Genomic DNA, 11,951 nt, shown 5'->3' on the forward strand with positions numbered 1-11,951 from the left:
ATAAAGTCACATTCTGAGGTGCTGGGGGTGAGGACTTCAACTTATCTTTTTTTTATGGGCACAGTTCAACCCATAACAGCGTTTAACTCTTTCATCCACGTGGAATGTACTTATTTGAATGTGAGATGTGAGAGTATTTCCCCCCAAATCGTTAACCAATTTTCTCTATACCACTTACCAAATAATGTCACCTCGCCTCAGAGCAGCGTGATTCCATCTTCATTAGACGCTAGCCTCTTGTACACGAACTCCTGCTTGTAGATATGACCTCACTGATGTGTCTGCTAATTCTTGCATCACGGCTACACTATTTTCATTATTTTAGCTTTATTGTATATTTAATATCTGATAAGGCAAAATTCCTCCTCATTCATCTTCACATTGTTTTTTCAGCTATTCTTGCCTATGTATTTCTTCTGAGTAAACTTTAGAATAACTGTGGCATGCTTAACAACAACAGAGCAGCAAATCTCCTTGGACTTTTAATTGGATTGTGTTCAACCTGCAGGTCAACTCTAGAGCACATGCAGCCTTTCCTTTGGGAACATGGCATGATTTCCCATCTAATTAATTGTTTCATGGGTTTTCAAAAAGTCTACAAAGTTATAAGAGATAGTTTCCATTTCTAACACTGGTGCAGTGGATCTGAGGTGTTTTTGTTATTGTTGTTGCTATCTCTGCTCCCCCGTCCACCCACCGCCATTATATCTTCTAATTGGTTATTGCTAGTTGATGAGGAAGCTATTGAATTTTGCATCCAGCCACTTTATTAAATTTGCCTGTTAGTTCTAATAGCTTTTCAATTTATTCTTGTGGGCTCTCTGGAGCTTTTTGCACAAACCAATTCAAATGAATAATTAACTCTCCAGCTGAATCAGTGAACTTCCCTAAATCAGGCCTCTTGTGAATTTAGGGAATTTGACTGCAGGAGAATGCCGTGTAAATGTGGTGTGCAAAGGGGCCTTGGAAAATCCTGGTAGCCTCAAGAATGCTCATATTCTTTAATTCATCATTTCACTCAAGCGATGAATCATTTCACTCAAAATATTTCACTAAAAAAGGAATCACAGTCAGGTGCAGTGGTGCACACCTGTAATTCCAGCTACTCAGGAGGCTGAGGCAGGAGGATTGCTTGAGTCTAGGAGCTCAAGACCAGCCTAGCAAGACCTAGTGAGACCTTGTCTCTAAAAATATGAGGGAAAAAAAGTGATCAGAGCTGTGAATGAAAGAATTTAGGTATCAGGCCATGTATTATATTTATAATAATGAAAATTGGAAACAACCGGATAATTAACATTAGCGGATTTCGGCTGGGCGCATGGCTCACACCTGTATTCCCAGCACTTTGGGAGGCCGAAGTGCGAGGATCACTTGAGGTCAGGAGTTTAAGACCAGCCTGGCCAACATGGTGAAACCCCATCTCTACTAAAAATACAAAAATTAGCTGGGTGTGGTGGCGGGCACCTGTAACCCCAGCTACTCAGGAGGCTGAGGCAGGAGAATTGCTTGAACCCAGGTGGCTGAGGTTGCAGTGAGCTGAGATCATGCCATTGCACTCCAGCCTGGGCAACAAAGTGAGGCTGTGTCTCAAAAAACAAACACACAAAAAAACAAACAAACAAAAACATTAGCAGATTGTTTGAGTAAATGTTCACGTGGTTTTCACCTCAGCCTCCCGATCCCCTTACTCTACTGACTCCATCACAGGCCCAGATGTCTCCCTCAGACTCCAGCCTCCAGCCTCCCAAACCCTGCCCACTGCAGAGGCTCTGCCTATTCCAGAAGCTGTCCAACCACTACACACCCAGTCAGAGCTCAGCCCCTTGGTGGAGGTCAGATTCCTTAGCCTTGGGCAGGTTCTTGGCAAATGCTGGGAGGTGCATTTAAGTGCAGGAGATGACTGGGGAGGACTCGGGAGCAGCATCTGAAGGGAGTGAGGAAAGCAGACCAGGCAGAGGGAGAAATTGAACTTTGACACACAGAGCCATCAGCCGGTCCCACAGCCCTAGAGCTGAGATGATCCTTCAGAATGGTCCCAAAGAGACTCTGGGAGCTGGGCTCTGGTACACCCGCACCCACCGGTCACTGGATGGTGGCTCTCCTTGGAGAGGGGGTGTGACTTTAGGGGAGGACAGTTCCTGGAGAGGGACCCAGGTAACAGCAGCCAATACGCCCTCAGGGAACCAAATGCCTCCATTCTGAAGGGGCACCTAGGTGGCGCCTCACAGTGTTCACAGCACCCACTGTGGTGGGTTAAAATGACCACACGTTCTTTACTACTCCTTCCACTCAGAGATGGAGGCTGTTTCTCCTTTTCTTAAATATGGGCTGGATCAACGACTTCTTGTACCCAATAGAATGTGGCAGAGTCACTTTGTGTCATTTCTGAGATTAGGACTTGGAAGATATAGAGCATCTGCTTTTGACTCTTAGAATACACCCTCTGGGAGGCCACCCCATTGAAGAAGTTCAGCTATCCTAAGACCACCATGCTGTGAGGAAGCCCAAGCTAGCCACTTGGAGAGAGAGGGGCCATGTGGAGGAGCACCAAGGTGCTGGGCATGTGAGGGACACATGGACCTTCCAGCCCAGCCATCAGCTGGGCACAGCCAAGCGAATGGCCCCAAGTAAAGTTGTGTGGAGCAAAACCGCCCCGCTGAGCCCTGCCCATTTCTTGGCCCACACAATCATGAGAAACAATAAACTGTTATTTAAGGCCACATTTTAGGGAGGTTTTTAATGCAGGAATACAGGGAAATGAAACACTTTCCAGCTCACTGGAGTTTTTTCCTACATCATCTGTTCCAGTTTGTGGCACCACGATCCACAGTCATCCACAGTAGACGCTTCAGGTTGTCGGACACTTCTCCACTCTCACCTCTATGCCATGTCACTGGCCAAGCTCTGCCGATTCTTGGGGAGGGTATAAAATGTTACTCCTAAATAATTCCTGAGACCGCCCCACCTCGACCTGCCTGTTGCCAGCGCATTTGTCCAGATTCTCAATCTCCTTGCCCTGGACAGGTGCCCTGGTTTCCACATCAGCCATCTCAAACTCCAGCCTTGGCCAGGGTCACCTCCCTAACAGGCATGTCGCCCTCTCCCTGACCTAAAGCCTCACGGTGGCTGGCCATCAACTGCGGAACAAAGGCTCAACTTTAGCCTGATGCACTAAGAGCTCTGCCCATTGCGTCCATGCTTGCTTGACCAAATTTCCCTGTTCTTCTAACTTAAAACTTCAGGTTCCAGCAACATAGAACTCTGCTAGGTTTTGCCACTCATATGCGATTTCTCCTTTCTGTGCTTCTCTCCAGAATGCCACCTTTTCTCTCCTCCTTCCAGTTGATTCTCAGCTCAGCAATCACTCTTTCTGGAAACCTTTCTCCTTTCCTCCCCCAGCATCTACCACTCTTGCTGGACTGGGGGGCCCTTTCTGGGAGTTCATTGCTATCAGATTTGTGTGTCAAAGAAACAGCCACATTGGAAAGCAGTTTTACACCCCTTCCCAAGCTAGACTCGGGCAGGGACTGGGGGACTGTGAGACGACTGCAAGGCCCAGACAAAGGCTCTCACGCAGTGGAGGCTCTAGGAAGGAGAGAGAGGCTTCTGACCTTGCATGGAATTGAATTGAATTCATCGTACATTTCTCCTTTCCTTCTCTCTCCAGCCCCAACTGACTGCAGGGCCAACAAGTGAATTCAGGGACCAAAGCTGTTATTTATTTATTTATTTATTGAGATGGAGTCTGGCTCTGTCACCCAGGCTGGAGTGCAGTGGTGTGTTCTCAGCTCATGGCAACCTCCATCTCCCGGGTTCAAGTGATTCTCTTGCCTCAGCCTCCCAAGTAGCTGGGATTACAGGCATGCACCACCACGCTGGGCTAATTTTTGTATTTTTAGTAGAGACAGGGTTTTAACATGTTGGCCAAACTGGTCTCAAACTCCCGACCTCAGGTGATCCGCCTTCCTAGGCCTCCCAGGCTCCTTTACAGGCATGAGCCACCACATCCAACCAAGGCTGTTACTCTTTTAACAAAGTTACTCATTTTCCTTCAGCCCAGTGTACTGGAGTCATAACAATTAGTATTTTATGTCTGAGATGTACGTTCAGTTGCTACAGTCTTCTTGGATGTAGAATTAAGTGACTGTAGTATTTAGGACAGGTAGTATTTCATGTCTGTAGTATTCAGTTATTCTAGTATTTAGTTTCAGGTATCAGCACCATAGGACTCAGTGGCTATCATATTTGGAATTGATCATATTTTGTGGTCATGTTATTTAGTGGTTGTAGAATTCAGTGGCCTCCTGAAATCCAGTGACTAAGAAAGAGTGTGCTCGAGTTTCCTTTGCTGCTGCTGAACAAACTGTCATCCCAGCAGTTCTGCCCTGTCAGTTCAGCAGCTCCCTGAGCCAGTGTCCTCTGCTCATAAGCAATTTTTCAGTCCCTTGGCATGGCTTCATTTAAAACTGCACTTCTCCGCCAGCACCTGAGAGATTTTTCTTCTGGTTTTCAAAGTTCAGCTATTTCTGAATCATTTTCTATACTTCTCTCCTCCCTCCAACCTTCCCTTTGCTGCAAAATGAAGTTCTTTTCAAAGTGGAATTTGTGGGTTTTTCCATGCCCTGCCTCTACCTACAGGACAAAAGAGTGATTTGGCTTTGTGACCAGAGGGGCAGGTGTTTGTCCAAAGGGATCGGTGGGCACCAGCTCCAAGCAGATGAGAAAAGGGCAACTGCTGTGACTATAGTCCATCATTTGTGGCCGGCAAGGGTGGGTGGTGGGCCCAGGCTCTCAGGATAGAAAGAAGATTGGTGGCTCAGGCCCACCCTGGCCAGTGGTGTCACCCTGCAGCCTCTCTGTCCTGAAGGTGCTGATTTACATACGACATGGTAATAACCTCCTCTCTGAGTGCTGTGTGAGGCTGAAGCAAGTCAGCTACTTGGAAAGTGCTCAGCACGGTGCCCAGCACTCAGAGCTGTCGTAGTAGTTGAGTGAGGGCTACATGTGTGGCCAGCTGCACTTGCTGCACAGCAGGGTCAGGGGTCATTTAAGAAGCAAAGGAAGGCTCTTCCCACCTATTCTCCATGAAGATAATAGAATGCTATCCACTGGGCCAGGTGCGGTGGCTCACACCTGTAATCCCGGTACTTTGGGAGGCCAAAGCAGGGGGATCACTTGAGCCAGGAGTTTGAGACCACCCTGGGCAACACAGTAAGACGCCATCTCTACAAAAAATAATAAAAATTAGCCAGTGTGGTGGCACACGTCTGTAGACCCAGCTACTCAGGAGGCTGAGGTGGGAGGCTTGTGTGAGCCTGGGAGGTGGAGGCTGCAGTGAGCTGTGATCATGACTGCTCAAAAGTCATGGCTCTCTGTCTCAACCCCCACTCCTTAAACAAAAAACAAAACAAAACAAAACAAAACAAACAAAAAGAAGAAGAAGAAAACCATCAACTGAGAGCTGGGGTCCTCTATTAGAGAGTTAACTGTACTGGTACCTTCTTCCTTCTCCATTTTAAGTTTTTTTTTTTTTCTTTTAAGTTTTTTTTTCTATGACACAGCCCCAGGAGATCCTGAGAACATATGCCCCTTAAATTTAAAATCTGTCTGGAAGGGGAACATATCAGGTCCCCAACTGATAGGTTGAAACACACACACACTCTCCCTATTTCTTTAAAATCAATTTTGCTTAATTATACAAATATTCATTGAGGACCTGCTCTATATGAGACACTGGGCTGGGTATAGCAAATCCACATTTGAGTAAGGAAAACATGATTTCTGCAACTTGAAAGAACCTTCATCATTCTTGCACTCTCTGGGCCGACTGAGAGAATTTCTTGGGTCCCCATTTGGGTCCTTGGAGGGATCAGACTTTTTTAGTTGAGATCTGGTCCCACCCCCTGCCTTCTGGTCGACAACCCCTTTCCTCTGAAGCCTCCTCTCTCAGATTAGCCCCGTGAGCAGCCACTCAGGCCAGGAGCTGGGTGCGGCTGCCAGCTGGGTTGGGTCCTGTGAACTGTCCCAGCCACTCTTCATTTTCTTGGGTGTCCTTTGTCCTGTGATCTGGGACACCTCTGAAGAGTCTGATCATTTCAGACTCTTATGACAATTTAAGAATTGCAAATGGAGACATTTAGCCTGGTCCCTGGGGTGGTTGAGATTCTCAATCAAGTTCTTTAGCCTTATTGATTAAAATAGAGACATTTAGTATCACTAAATGATGCCCCCAAACAGCCTCAAGCCTTGACACATCCCATCCAGCTCCTGACCACTCATCTCCTTCATTCCTTTTTTTTTTTTTTTTTTTTTTTTTTGAGACGGAGTCTCGCTCTGTCACCCAGGCTGGAGTGCAGTGGCCGGATCTCAGCTCACTGCAAGCTCCGCCTCCCGGGTTCACGCCATTCTCTTGCCTCAGCCTCCCAAGTGGCTGGGATTACAGGAGCCTGCCACCTCGCCCGGCTAGTTTTTTTGTATTTTTTAGTAGAGACGGGGTTTCACCGTGTTCACCAGGATGGTTTCGATCTCCTGACCTCGTGATCTGCCCGTCTTGGCCTCCCAAAGTGCTGGGATTACAGGCTTGAGCCACCGCGCCCGGCCATCTCCTTCATTCCTTATCCTCAGGGCCCTCTCCTCCTTCTGCCTCAGCCCATACCAGTGGCGACCATGCTGTGCACCTGGAGGGGCCACCTGCCTGCCAGGAAGCAACACATTCAGCTGTGCACCTGACTGCAGCCTCCACTCTAGCAGATCAGCTCTATTACCTGTGACACACTGTTCCTCTGGCTCTTTGGGACTTTCAGGCCCTGGACACCTCCATGCTGTCCCCATCCCTCAATCCCTGTTTCTTCATATCTCTCCCTTTCCATCTCAAATCCATGCTCCAGTGCCAAGCACTAACTCTTTCCATTCTAAACTCCCTCTCCCCATTGTTCTTCCCTTACAGGCACCTGGCAAAACTCCAGTCCTCAACAAATGCAGCCAATGGCATTTGCTAATGCCAGCAGGCCTGGCCCTGTCCATCTGTGGTCTCCTCCCTCAGCTCAGCCTGCAGCAGCATCCGGCAACCCTGCTGCTCCTAGTTCAGCTCTTGCTTCCGTCCTCCTTAAAGACCACACTCCACATCCTCAGACTCTGACAAGCAGGCCAGCTCCATGGTGTGCTGGCAGATGCTTAACAACAGGCTCTAGAGGAGGTGGGGAAAGCCCTGATTTGTAGTGTTTGCCCACTCTTGTGGTATAAGTATTCCCACAAGAATATGAATATGAGGCCAGACTCAGTGGCTCACACCTGTAATCCCAGCATTTTGGGAGGCCAAGGTGAGTGGATCACTTGAGGCCAGGAGTTCAAGATTAGCCTGGCTAACATGGCAAAACTCCGTCTCTACTAAAAATACAAAAATTAGCTGGGTGTGATGGCACATGCCTGTAATCCCAGCTACTCGGGAGGCTAAGATGGGAGGATCACTTGAACTTGGGAGGTGGAGGTTTCAGTGAGCCGAGATCGTGCCACTACACCCCAGCCTGGGTGACAGAGTGAGAACCTGTCTTAAAAAAAAAAAACAAAAGTAATTAATAGCCTGTCAACCAAAGAAAGCCCAGGACCAGACGATGCCACAGCCAAATTCTACCAGAGGTACAAATAGGAGCTGAAACGATTCATTCTGTGTTGCGGGAAGTCAGGGACCCAAAATGGAGGGCCCGACTGGAGCTGCAGCAGAGGAACATGAATTGTGAAGATTTCATGGACATTTATCAGTTCCCAGATAATACTTTGATAATTTCTTATGCCTGTCTTTATTTTAACTCTTAATAAGCTGAGAATGTACGTCACCTCAGGATCACTGTGATGATTGCGTTAACTGTATAAATTGATTGTAAAACATGTGTGTTTGAATAATATGAAATTGGTGCACCTTGAAAAAGAACAGAATAACAGCGATTTTAGGGAACAAGGGAAGATAGCCATAAGGTCTGACTACGTGTGGGGTCGGGCAAAAAGAGCTGTATTTTTCTTCTTGCAGAGATCCTGTGATTGGACATGCAAGTAGGAGAGATATCACTAAATTCTTTTCCTACCAAGGAATATTAATATTAAGACCCTAGGAAAAGAATTGCATTTGGGGGGCTGTCTATAAATGGCCACTCTGGGAGTGTCTGTCTCAGGTGGTTGAGGTAAGGATTGAAATACGCCCTGGTCTCCTGCAGTACCCTCAGGCTTACTAGGATTGGGAAACCCCAGCCCTGATAAATTTGAGGTTAGACTGGCTCTCTGCTGTCAAACCCTGTTTTCTGTTAAGATGTTTATCAAGACAATCTGTGCACTGCTGAACATAGACCCTTATCGGGAGTTCTGATTTTGTCCTTGCCCTGTTTCCTCAGAAGCATGTGATCTTTGCTCTGCTTTTTGCCCCTTAAAGCATGTGACCTACTCCCTGTTTGTACACACCCTCCCCTTTAGAAATCCCTAATAAAAACTTGCTGGTTTTGCAGCTCAGATGGGCATCATGGTCCTACCACTATGTGATGTCACCCCCAGCAGCCCAGCTGTAAAATTCCTCTCTTTGCACTCTTTCTCTTTATTTCTCAGACCAGCCAACACTTACGGAAAATAGAAAGAACCTACATTGAAATATTGGGGGTGGGTTTCCCCGATACTTCTGAAACTATTCCAAACAATTGAAAAGGAGGGACACCTCCCCAACTCATTTTATGAGGCCAGCATCATCCTGATGCCAAAACCTGGCAGAGACACAACAAAAAAAAGAAAACTTCAGGCCAATATTCCTGAAGAACATCAGTGTGAAAATCCTCAATAAAATACTGGCAAACTGAATCCAGCAGCACATCAAAAAGCTTATCCACCACAATGAAGTTGGCTTTATCCATGGGATGCAAGGCTGGTTCAACATATGCAGATCAATAAGTGTAATCCATCACAAAAACAGAACCAATGACAACAACACAAAAATATCAACGTGACATCAGTCAGCAACCAGATAGATACAATAGATGTAAATAATCTCGAGGACACAGACAGGAGGGAAATGTAGTGAAATAATTAAGAAGTGATGAGTTTTTAGTTTGCTTACCAAATGACCCACCAATTGCACTCTCCAACATTCATTCCAGAGAATGAAAACTTAATGTTCATTCAAAGCCTACATATGAATGTTCATAGCAGTTTTATTTGTAATAGCCAAAAATTGGAAACAACCCAGACATCCTTCAATATTTTAAATTTATTTTAATATATATGTTTAATATATTTTAAACTTACTTTAAAATACAATTTATTTATTGTAATTGTATCTAACTTTTGTGATAATTGTATGTGTACATGCCATTGTAAGAAATGACGCAGAGATCTCTTATGCCTTTTGTCCAGTGATAACATCTTGTGGTGCCATATCACAACCTGGAAATTGACATTGATACAATCCATTAGCCTTACTCAGATTTCATCAGTGTGACAGTGTGACATGTATTCATTTGTGTATGTCTCTGTGTATTTAATTCTTTGAAGCCTTATTACATGTGGGGATTCATGGTGACCACCACAGTCAAGATACAGAAGAGCTCCATCACAAGGAGGCCCCACTACATTTTTATAGCTACAGCCACTTCCCTCTACCCACTATCTAACCCCTGGGAAACTAATCTGTTCATCTCTATAATTTTGTCATTTCAAGTATGCTATATCAATGGAAACATACAGTATGAAACCTCTTTTGAATGTATTTTTAATTAAACTTTTAATTCTGGGATAATTGTAGATTTATATGGAGTTGTAAGAAATAATAGATCCCTTGTACCTCTACCCAGTTTCTCCCAATGGTAACATTTTATGCAACTCTAATACAATGTTGCAACTAGGATATTGATGTTGATACAGCCAAGATGCAGAACATTGCCATCACCACAGGGATCCCTCCTTTCACCCTTTCAAAGCTGTACCTGCCTTCTTCCCTCCTTCCGTTCCTAACACCTGGCAACCACTGATCTGTCCTCCACCTCTATAATTGTGTCTTCTCAAGAATGTTATATAAGTGAAATCAAACAGTATGTAATATTTGAGGAACTGGCTTTTTTCACTCAGCAGCATGCCCTGGAGATTCATCCAAGCTGTTGCATGTATCAACAGTTCATTTCCTTTTCTTGTTGATTAACATTCCATGGTATGGATGTACCACAGTTTGTTTAACCATTCACCCATTGAAAAACATTGGGGTTGTTTCCAGTTTTTGGCTATGACAAATAAAACTGTTGTGAATATTCATAAGCAAGGTTTCATGTGAACATTATGTTTTCGTCCTCTCAGATAAATGTCTAGTTGTACAGTTGCTGGGTCATATGGTTCGCACATGTTTAACTTTGTAAGAAACAGCCATACTCTTTTCCAGAATGGTTGTTCCATTTTGCATCCTCAGCAGCAATACACGAGTGATCCAGTTTTCCACATCCTTTTTTTTGAAACAGCCTCTCACTCTTGTTGTGCAGTGGTGTCATCTCAGCTCACTGAGTGCAGTGGTGTCATCTCAGCTCACTGCAACCTCCGCCTCCCCAGTTCAAGTGATTCTCTCACCTCAGCCTCCCAAGTAGCTGGGATTACAGGTGCCTGCTACCATGCTTGGCTAATTTTTGTATTTTTAGTAGAGATGGGGTTTCACATATTGGCCAGGCTGATCTCAAACTCCTCACCTCAGGTGATCTGCCTGCCTTTGGCTCCCAAAGTGCTGGGATTACAGGAGTGAGCCACCACGCCTGGCCATTTCTGGTAGAGACGGGGTTTTGCCATGCTGGCCAGGCTGGTCTTGAACACCTGACCTCAAATGATCCACCCACCTCGGCCTCCCAAAGTGCTGGAATTACAGAAGTGAGCCACCATGCTCAGCCTCAGTTTTCCACATCCTTGACAGCATTTGGTGTTATCATTATGTTTTATTTTAGTCATTCTGGTAGGTGTGCAGTGATATCTCGCTGTGAATTTCCCTAATGTCTAACAATGTTGAACATCTTTTCATGTGCATGCTATTTGCCATCTGCATATCCTCTTCAGTGAAAAGTCTGTTCATGTCTTTTGCTTATTTTAAAAATTGTATTGTTTTTTCACTGTTGCGTTTGGAGAGTTCTTTATATAGTCTAGATACTGTCCTTTGTCAGAAATGTAGTTTGCATATATTTTCTCCCAGTCTGTAGCTTGTTTTCTCATCTTCTCAACTAGATTTTTCACAGAGCAAAGTTTTTTAATTTTTATGAGGTCCAGTTGCTCCAACATTTGTTGAAAAAGCTCTCCCAGGGCCAGGTGGGTTGCTATTGATCTAAGCTGTTCTCCTGCTGGACTGTAAACTCCCTATGTTCTGTTCACTCCTGAACCCTAGGGCCTCACCCAGGCCTGGCACATGAAAGGCTAACAAATGTGCTGCATAAAAAAGTAAACCAAGATCTGCTGGAGCTTGGGCAGAGTCCACTGGGAATCCAGCACAGGCACCTCGAAGCCTCACTGTGTAGCCTCTCATGCTTCCTCTGTCTTTTTCCTCTCTGACATCGGGATGGGATTATAGGGGAATGTAGGGAAGGGCTTTGGACAAGACCCTGTGTCTCAGAGACTCTGGGATAGTGTGGGGCAGTGGGGAGTGGGAAGCTGCCAGTCCATAGCCCTGTGGAGTTTTTGTTTAGGAGAGGCAAAGCTTGAGAGACCTGAAGCCCTTGAAAGTCCTTCTGAGCTCCTGAAGGTCACCCAGGCTGCTTTTGTTCTTGTCTTCCCATCCCCAGTGCTGGAGGAGAACTGTCCAATATGTGTCTCAGAAAAGAGTCACTGGAGGCAGGCTGTAGCTTTGGGGTTTTCAATAAGAGCACCCTGACTCCACCTGTGCTTCTGCAGTACCAGGGAGGTTCACTATAGTGCAGAGTTTCCCTTCCCTTCCCTTCCCTTCCCTTCCCTTCTTCCCT

Source organism: Rhinopithecus bieti, unplaced genomic scaffold, assembly GCF_001698545.2.
Source record: "Rhinopithecus bieti isolate Rb0 unplaced genomic scaffold, ASM169854v2 scaffold_26131, whole genome shotgun sequence".
Classification (NCBI taxonomy): Eukaryota; Metazoa; Chordata; class Mammalia; order Primates; family Cercopithecidae; genus Rhinopithecus; species Rhinopithecus bieti.